Genomic DNA, 9,046 nt, shown 5'->3' on the forward strand with positions numbered 1-9,046 from the left:
AGAATATGCAATGTCCTTGTCCACGTGCAAACAGCGTTAGGATAGCAGCCTCCTTTAAAAGTCTGAGTAGATTTATATGCTGTAGAAGACAGTTGACGAATCCTCGCTGCTTGATTCCTCCTCGGATCCCTTCAGCAGTGAGTCGTCACCAGTCTTCTCTGCCTGCTCATTCTCCATGTGGCACCGCTGGGGTGGGTGCAATACGCCAGGAGACTCCTTATGCAGTGAGCAGCGAAGCAGGCCCATCTCTGCCTGCTCATCCTCAACGTGGAATTGAGGCGATGGCGGTGAGCTGGGGGCATCGGTGAGGAGGGTGTTTCGGAGACGGCCCAGCTCTGCCTGCTGCAGAATCGTCTGTACGACGAAGCGCTCGCGGCGCATGCAGGCGCGCACATGGGATGGCGTGTCCGGGATGATGTATGCAATGCAGGCCTTCGTGAGTAACACCACGTGCTGCACACGTCCACACACAGGTAAAGGATTTTCAGTTTCAGGATTTGCATGTAAAGGGTGCTTACTAAATATAATATGGCAGCATCTCAAAGTGCTTTACATCTCAGGTCAACTATTCCGGGGACCTGCAGCCTAGGGATATTATATTGTTACGTCGTTTTTCCCAAATTAAATTAAGTAATTTGAGTAATTTTTGAACATTTGGCAAATTATACCGAGGCACTTTTTTTGAATTACTTAATGGATTTTTTACGTTGACTATGCAGCAGGCAACATTTATGATGTGCAGTTAATGCACCCACCGTATTCACCTGGGCAGCCGCAAATTACCGCAACAATCAGCAAACACTTACACTCGGCCATGTCACCACTACAAAGATTCCCTGTGTAGCCTTTCACAGACTGAGACAAGTGCATCTATGAAGGTTCACACAGTGCCTGTGGGGGTGGTGTGCACCTTTATCTCGCCAGTGATGATTTTCACACACTTCATCAAGTACTCATTTTAAGACAGAATCAACTTAAGGGAAGCTCAACACTGATTCTAATATTTTCCACTGTTGTTGGCTGTGGCCAGAAATAGTACTCCGGTCACACAGGATTGGTAGCGCAGTTCACAAACAACAACGCAGCCGCTCCCCTTCCCACAAGCACACATGCTTACGTGTGACAAATTGCATCAACAACATGAATCGTCTGCTGCATGATGAAAGTATTGTATTACCACTATTATTTGTGATCTCAGAAATACTGTGCAATTGTGAGGTGTAATAGCATTACTGGCATTATCTGTAATGACCCATTGACAATGATCACGGTTTGCTCTGCTGACCTTAACAACTGCTCACAGATGAGTCTATACGATGGTGCAGTAGTGTAAGGCTTTGCACACTAGACTTGCAATCCAGAGGTCACGGGTGTGAATTGATCTTTGGTCGTGGGAGTGTAAACAATGGTGAAAGTTTTTTTTTTACATTCCACTGCCTCTATCCACCTAGCAGTGTAAATGGAATACATCCAGTCAATTGGTCGGCTGAGTTTGGTTCTGTCCAGTGTGGGAACTCCCACATCTTCCCAAGACGTCTGACCAGTGTGGAAGAGCAGTAAAAATACATCTTAAGGGTCTCTCTTGAGCTCCCTATAGCAGGAGCGCTTTTGCCATCAGTGACATGAGCAAGTAATTGGAGGGCTGTACCTTTATCTTTCAATGGGTTTATGAATGTGTGTGTGTGTGCATGTTGATGTGTACCTGCATGGCAATGACGAAGGCCAGCTTTGCCGTCAGTACTTGCCAGTACTGCTTGGTGACGGAGTAGGCTTGGGGATGATCCGGCGGGTAGCGATAACCTGGATACCTACACACGTACAACCACAAGCACGCATGGACTATATTGAGCAAAGTGCCTCGAAAGTAGAGTTGGCGCTAAATTGAACAAGTATGGTTGTGCACAAACGGTAAATGCGTTCACAGCCCTTAAAAAAATCCGCTTCTGAAAGAGGGCCTTCCCACAACGTGCAGCTTGTGGGGGCTCTTTTGACCATGGTTCACGCTGGTCCGTGCCAGGTTGGTGAAGGAAGGGAGTACAGATAATGGGAGAGCAATATAGCACAACTGTTAATTTTGCTGAACTACCCACTGCTGACAACCTAGCTCCACAGTCGCCTACTGCACCTGCATTGTGCATGGTGATCATCAATCTAAGCACGAACAAGGCTCAAGCCGGCTTGACTTCCGGAATCTAAGATCAGCTGTATTCGTGGTGATTTGATCATAGTCAAGTAAGGTTATATTAAATATCGATCAATATGGTTATATTGATTATAGTTGTGTATGCCAGCAATTCAAAAACGTTAGAGAAAAGGGTTGGTAGATCGCATCAATTTCTTAACTATCTGTGCTGAGGTGACCAGAAGATGGCTGTAGACCAAGTGGTTTCATGTCTGTGTGAACCTTTAAGCTTCATTTCAATATCATGGGTTCTCCAGGACCTCTTATTGCATCCCACATGCATAAGACCACCTTAAACTGGAATCCCAATGCACGGTCTTCCTGCAAAGGGATCTTGAGACTCAATTAAGCAGTCGTGGATCGATAGATAAATAAATAACATTACTCTTTAGCAAGGTAACAATGAGCTAGAATTTATATCAATCTATTATTATATTTCTCTAAGTGGGACTTTGGTTGTGAAGCCATCCCACCCGTACCCACTGCTCCCCCCCTCCAATTCCCCCCCCACCCCCTTTACTGTCCCCACCCACCATGCACACTCTTCCCCCAACCCTACCACAACCCCTTACTACCCAACTAAGCCAAACCCTGTGTCCACGGTAAGGGGCAGGGCATAAACAGAGGTGGGGCCTAGGGGAAGTGTGGGTCTTAAAAGGAAAGTCACGGAGTGAAAAGAGGAAGAGAACGAGACTAATCAGGAAGGGGCGGAGCCAGGAGGACGCCACACCCAGAAGGATGTCGCATCTACCTGGACAACACACCCAGAGATCAGTGCATCACATTCGCAGGGACGGCACCCCCGATAGCTGGGCATGACACTGAATGGCACAAACCTGCAGGTTGTGTGGATTGCCGGATCAAACCAGGCTGGCAGGATGTTGGGATAATTTTGCTCCTTGAAGTCGCTGATCTTGAAAATTGAAAAGCTGTCCTCCGTGTACCCATGCATTGTAGGCGAACCTGTGCCATACTCTGCTGAGTATCCATAATAATACACCAGGCGTGGGATGATGTCCGTTGTGAACGCCAAGATGCATGACTGTGGAATTAGCATACGGAGGCACAGCGATAGCGGTCACTTAGCATGCAATGATTTGACCAAGGCTTCTGAACATCTTACCTTGGCAATTACATTAATTTTCACAAATACAATTTGGGGGGTTGCTGCCAGAGTGAAATGGTTACCATATAAGGACTTGCAATCTGGCAGTCGTCAGTTCAGTCTCCTGACACAACAGTTGAAGCAATGGATCATTTTCTTAAATCTCCCCCACCTCTGTCCAATTAGCAATATAAATGGGTTCATCACTGTTTTAGCGCAGGTAATTCCACATCTTACAACATGTCTGGTCATCATGGAAGAGTAGGCCAAATACCGTGTAGAGGGGTTCTCTAGAGCTACCTTTAGTTGAGGCCCTTCTGCCAGCAGTGACATGAGCAAGCAATTGCAAGGCTTTACCTTTTGCGATTTTGGGAGAGAGTGGATAGGAGTGGTGGTGCAGTGATTCGTGCACTGCACTTTGAATTCAGCACACATGCAATTGACTTCCAGCTACGACTAACATCAGTGACGAGTGATACCCGAATCGCTCCTGGTCCCCCACTACACCTCTTCTCAAACCTGCCATGACCAGAATGGTGAAGTATGGTAAAAAGAACCCACACGGCTAACATGACATGTTATGTCACTCATAAGATGGGATACTGAGCGAGAAAGCGAGCGGACAATCTGGCGACTTACATTGGTGATTACAGAGAGGGTGGCAATGAAACTCAGAATGTCGGTCCAGGCTCCAATTCCTCTTGCTCGCGAAACCACAGGCCTCCTCATCTTCGTTACGAGCTTCCACGCGTCGACCCGCACTTCGATGATGTTGTTCAGCAGTGCGAGCAATGGCGCAAGTGGAAATGATGCCACGAAGAGAGTGACAAACCCGAATTGGATAACTGGGGTATATTTTGAGAATGGGTAGGGGGGCAAGGATAGGATAATGAGTGAAACAGGATATAGACACACACTCTTAATGCTGTTATGTTGTGATTACTTTAAGCAAACAAAACATATTTTCAATGCATTGAATGTGTTTTAGTCAAAGGAGACCCCAAAATATGATCACATTTTCGTATCATTTGTTCACAAAATTATCGTGTCCATTACATTGGCCACTGAGATGCGACCAGCCACTACCATCTTTAATGCTCAGCTCTGGTTCACCTGGGTTTCTTTCGCACCATTTTCCACCACTAGGTGGCTATAATAACTAGATCACATCCTGTATTGAGGACTCCATTAACCGTACCACACATTTTTAGGCATATGCACTGTGGCTGAAATGCCAACAAATCACAGCAGTTAACCACAGTGGACATGATGCACAAGAGTTTTAAATAAATAGTAAGGGGGAGAAACGTCAACCCAAGCTGACCAATGTAGCTGCATTGGTTAGCAGACAAGAGGAGCAAATATGTGCTCCTATTGTTTCTAAAACTTAACTCCGTACATATGCACATACGCGCATGCTCAAAGACAATTGTGTTACAGTATATCCATAGATTGGTGCCTATGGCCAAATCACCCAGTACGCGTCAGATTTAATCAGATCCCAGAAGTTAAGGAGAGCTGAGCCTGAAAATTGGTTGGATGGGTGACCATGCAATAGTTATTGTGGGGTTGTGAGCAGCAGAGGACAGTGCAGCAAATTACATTTTTGTATTGTACATCTAAGCTCTTACATCTGTGCTCCCTGCCTTCAACAACCCGAAGTGTGGGTAATTTCCCTCCCACAACAATGTCCGACAGATACACAGGGGCCGTACACACGTGCCTATATAGTCAAATGATACCCAATTGTGTGTTTTTTTAAAATAATAAAATAAAACGCGTTGACTCCGTAGTGTGATCCTCTGAGCTCATTGTACCCATCTCGAGGTATTCATCAAAGAGTCCAAGTGGGCTCTGGGGCTGTAGGTCCATGTCTTGCTCCCAGCGCGTGTAGACAGCCTCAGGCCTTAGCTTGGCCCGACGCTGGGCCCACCAATTGCTGAACCATCTGGGGAATTGAGGGGGGAGGTACGCATGTGCAGACACAGAGACACCCTTACACACGTGCATATCCATTTGTTCATCAACTCTAGGTTTGCTATTTCATAGCTTTCCACTGCGTTTTCAGGTTGTATCATGTGAATATCCCAAGCACGTGGAGCGAAACGTCAAGACATGCCAAACAATATGCGGTATGACACAAAACATGTCAGAGAGCTGTACAAAACAACTGCTAAAACCTAAGTAGTAGCTGTTTTTCATTTAGCCCGTTGTCAATCCACTACACTCTTTCAGTCATGGGAGTTGCTTGTCTAATATTATGAAACTATGTACGAAGCGTCTGATCGGAATATCGCATGATACTAACGAGGTGAACTTTGTCCAGTTGACTGGTGTTCACTGCTTAACCAGTGCACACTGCTAACAAGCTGTCGACACGACTTTTCACTGAATGCGTTTTCACACAACACATTTTCATTGTAACATGGTTCCTATATTTGGGAAAACTTTTCACACAACGTGGAACGTGTCCATTATAATGTGGAATGCACACTGTTAAAACGCCGAACGCGGCCATTATAATGCTTTCCTGAGCAGTCGACGATGAACGACTGTCTTGAGTTGCGCGGCTGAGCAGTTTGATAAAGCATGCCGAATGATACAGTAACACGGCAGCCTAGCCTGAGTTATTTATCCCACCATGGGATGACTGCAGGTTGATTTTACTGTGCAAATGTGATTAACTTAGTAATTCCTTCCTTGCGCGTTTTTACTTCATGCGGAAATTTTCAGGAACGCATCTACCGCGTTACACGAGGAAACGCCGTAATCAGACTTCACAGCTATCATGTGTTCATGCGATACTTACGGGATGATGACCTCCTGAAAATTGCCAACCATCTGCTTCACTACCATGATGACAGTGAGTTGAGAAGTCAGTTCAAAGAGACAGCCGTTTGGGGGACACTGGAGGGGGGATGAGGTGGAGAATAGATTCAGGTTAAACACTGAAGATATGAAATATTGGGTAATACATATATGGATACCACACATCATTTCTAATGATCCTCTCACATTCTTCTCTTCAGTCAATTGCACACTGCAAAACTGACGGCTCCATATGTTAGAGGGGACAGTGATTAAGAATATCAATATTCTCCAGATTATAAGAAACACTTTCCCCCTCCCCCTCATGTATTTTAAATAAAGAAAATGGTGGCGCATCTGATAATGTTTTGTTTGTTGTCCTTCCCCCACACATCCGATGCAGGCTGTGTACGGTGCAAAATAAGTTCAACACACAACATGCATACTGCAGTTGGTGTTTAGTATCAGGTGAGTTTAATTCCAGAGCATTGTCTAGTAAATATAATAATCGTAAAACATGAAATTAAGTTGGTAGAAAACACAGAGGCACTTAAATAATAAGCTCTATTCTTTATCCTTTATGTGTATTGTTTTTGAGAGGATATCAATCAATGAATCGCCCTCGTGATGATTTCCTACAAATCTGCAGCAGGAGAAGTAGGCACCTTAATATAACACCAAATGTACTCATTATAATCATCTCATGTGTCAACAAGTCTGCCTTCAAACAGAAACATGAGCAACAGGTGCACATTTTGGGCAATGGACTTTCTTCTGAGCATAGAGTGACTGCAAATACTCAGGGTGACTCTGAATGGCAATTATGTAAATGTTAAACTACGTGTCATTAACACTGTCTTAATGACATTGATTTAACGTGTGCACAACGCAATGCTGCTTAATTCCTTACTCCAGAATTCGTTCTTGATATCATATTACGGGGCCGTTCTCTAACACAACGCGCTCCACTGCGCTACAGTGAGTCATAGGTAGTGGCTAAACATATCCTTGAGGGGGGCTGAAATACTGTACATTTTTAAGGATGATCAAATATATAATTTTAAATAAATGGCGTTTGATAAATACGGTATATAATTGAAAATGTCCAATGAGAGACCACAAGGGTACTACTTGCAAAATATGTGATAAACTAACACCCTCAAGTTAACTGGGTTACCAATTGCATCAGTCTAACACGTGTTCTGCTCGTGGTGACCTCGTGCTCTCTCAAGTCTGGTTTCGAAAACTGTTTTACTCCGGAGACTGTGTTAATGCTAGAGCTGGTGACCAGGTATGAAGACAATGAGGCCTTTTAGAGTTCCAAAAGAAAGAGTCCTTATTTCGACATTTCACCAACAGCACGGTGTGAAGACAATTGTTGGGAAAAATATCAACTACAAAAGTAAAACATAAAAATGTTGTACAAACAGCATAGAAAACAGAGGGGCCAACCCCTCAGATCTACACACCTCCTCGATTCTCCATTTTCCAAAGTAAGTGTAGCTTCCGGGGAAGCCGATGAATTTCCCCTTGAAAAATGCAATGTAGAAAGACGCCGAGTAGAAGTTGACGAACTGAAATAAGAATTTCTTGAACGTCAGCCGATACTCATATTCTCCTTGCGTCTTGGGCATCTCTGTGGGTGTGATACAAAGGCACACATGGACACAAACATCAAACAGGGCAATCAGTTTTGATGTTACTTTCATAGTTTCTGGCACACAGGCTACGAGAAGCCACTGATAATGATGCCGCATTGAGGAATAGCAACATTTCACAATGTAACGTGCTTTGATATCCATTAAAATGAATTTGAAGATCAAAAGTTAATTTCAAAGATGTTGCTGGGGAATGAGTGACAGTGCACAAGTTGTTTACCAGGTGTTGTTCACCACATTCGCCCTGTGGAGTGTCCTTCAGTCTCCATTTGCAATTAAGCCATTTACACTGTCCGTATGATGTTTGAAAGCCAGTGCACTTGATTCTCAAATATCTATAAGGTGTATCTTAGTAATTATCATGGGTCACCTTTCAGAGGGGGTGCAGGCTTCAGCAGGATAAATTACTAATAAAGGGCTCAGTAGCTGGCAACATGAGCAACACAAGCAGATAGCTGACTAGAAGGTAGCAATGCAGCAGTGAGGGTCAGCCCACAATTACATTCAGTGATTCAATGGATCGAGAGGTGAAATCAGAGTGCTAAGTTGGCACCATTGAGATCCTGGGTTTAAATCCAGGCAGCGGCCTCTGGTAACATGTGTTCTCAAGTGCAGTGAATTGATGGCTTCAGGACGGTTACTAATGATGGCATATACATTTGTAACATACACCATTTGGTTCATCACTAAATTTGGTGAAATTCTAGTTGTGAGAATGAGCAATTTGACTGTTACGAGATTAACATTATATTCCGTAGTAGTGTGGATTGAAAAGTGCTTCCCCCTAATGTGTGAACCAGAGTTCACTTGAATGAAGGGTCTCAGAGGTAGCTCAGTGATATTCACTTCTAGGGCCATTTCATGACATTAAGGGTTGCACTGGTCTACAAGAGATCCCATTGGATACTTCATCTCAAGACACGATTCTGATAGCCCAATCGGAATGAAACTGGAGGAAAAATTTAAGAGAGTTCTGACAAAAACAGGCAGTAGTTGAACAAGTGACTGGATGATGCACTGATGCTGCTATTCATGGCCCCATGGTGCAAGGTTAAAATCATGATGACATTTTTACAGCGACATTATTTACCATGCACAACATTTATCCAAGCTTCAAATTTACATGTGTTCTCTTGTGGCGTATAATAAAATAAACATATGCAAACCGTGATGGTGATGACACCTACCCAGATCAGTGAGGACGAGGGCCAGCTTGTCGTAACCTTTGTTGAGTAGTAATATGATTACGATGTTGAGGATGGAGGCCGTGATGGTGGTAACCATATCAGGTGT

At 44.2% G+C, this 9,046-nt stretch overlaps 1 long non-coding RNA gene across 1 annotated transcript; it reads right to left on the reverse strand.

Annotated features, from left to right (window-relative positions):
• Positions 1 to 225: 225 nt before the first annotated feature.
• LOC142929113 (uncharacterized) lies at positions 226 to 6,593 on the reverse strand. Its single transcript, XR_012945268.1, has 4 exons — positions 6,097 to 6,593; positions 5,105 to 5,235; positions 1,703 to 1,808; positions 226 to 453 (listed from the first exon to the last, which is right to left on the reverse strand). It is a non-coding gene; the product is annotated as an uncharacterized LOC142929113 (long non-coding RNA).
• Between the last annotated feature and the right edge of the window lie 2,453 nt (positions 6,594 to 9,046).

This window comes from Petromyzon marinus, chromosome 25 (assembly GCF_048934315.1).
Source record: "Petromyzon marinus isolate PM22_M1 ecotype Great Lakes invasive population chromosome 25, UKy_Petmar_22M1.pri1.0, whole genome shotgun sequence".
Lineage (NCBI taxonomy): Eukaryota > Metazoa > Chordata > Hyperoartia > Petromyzontiformes > Petromyzontidae > Petromyzon > Petromyzon marinus.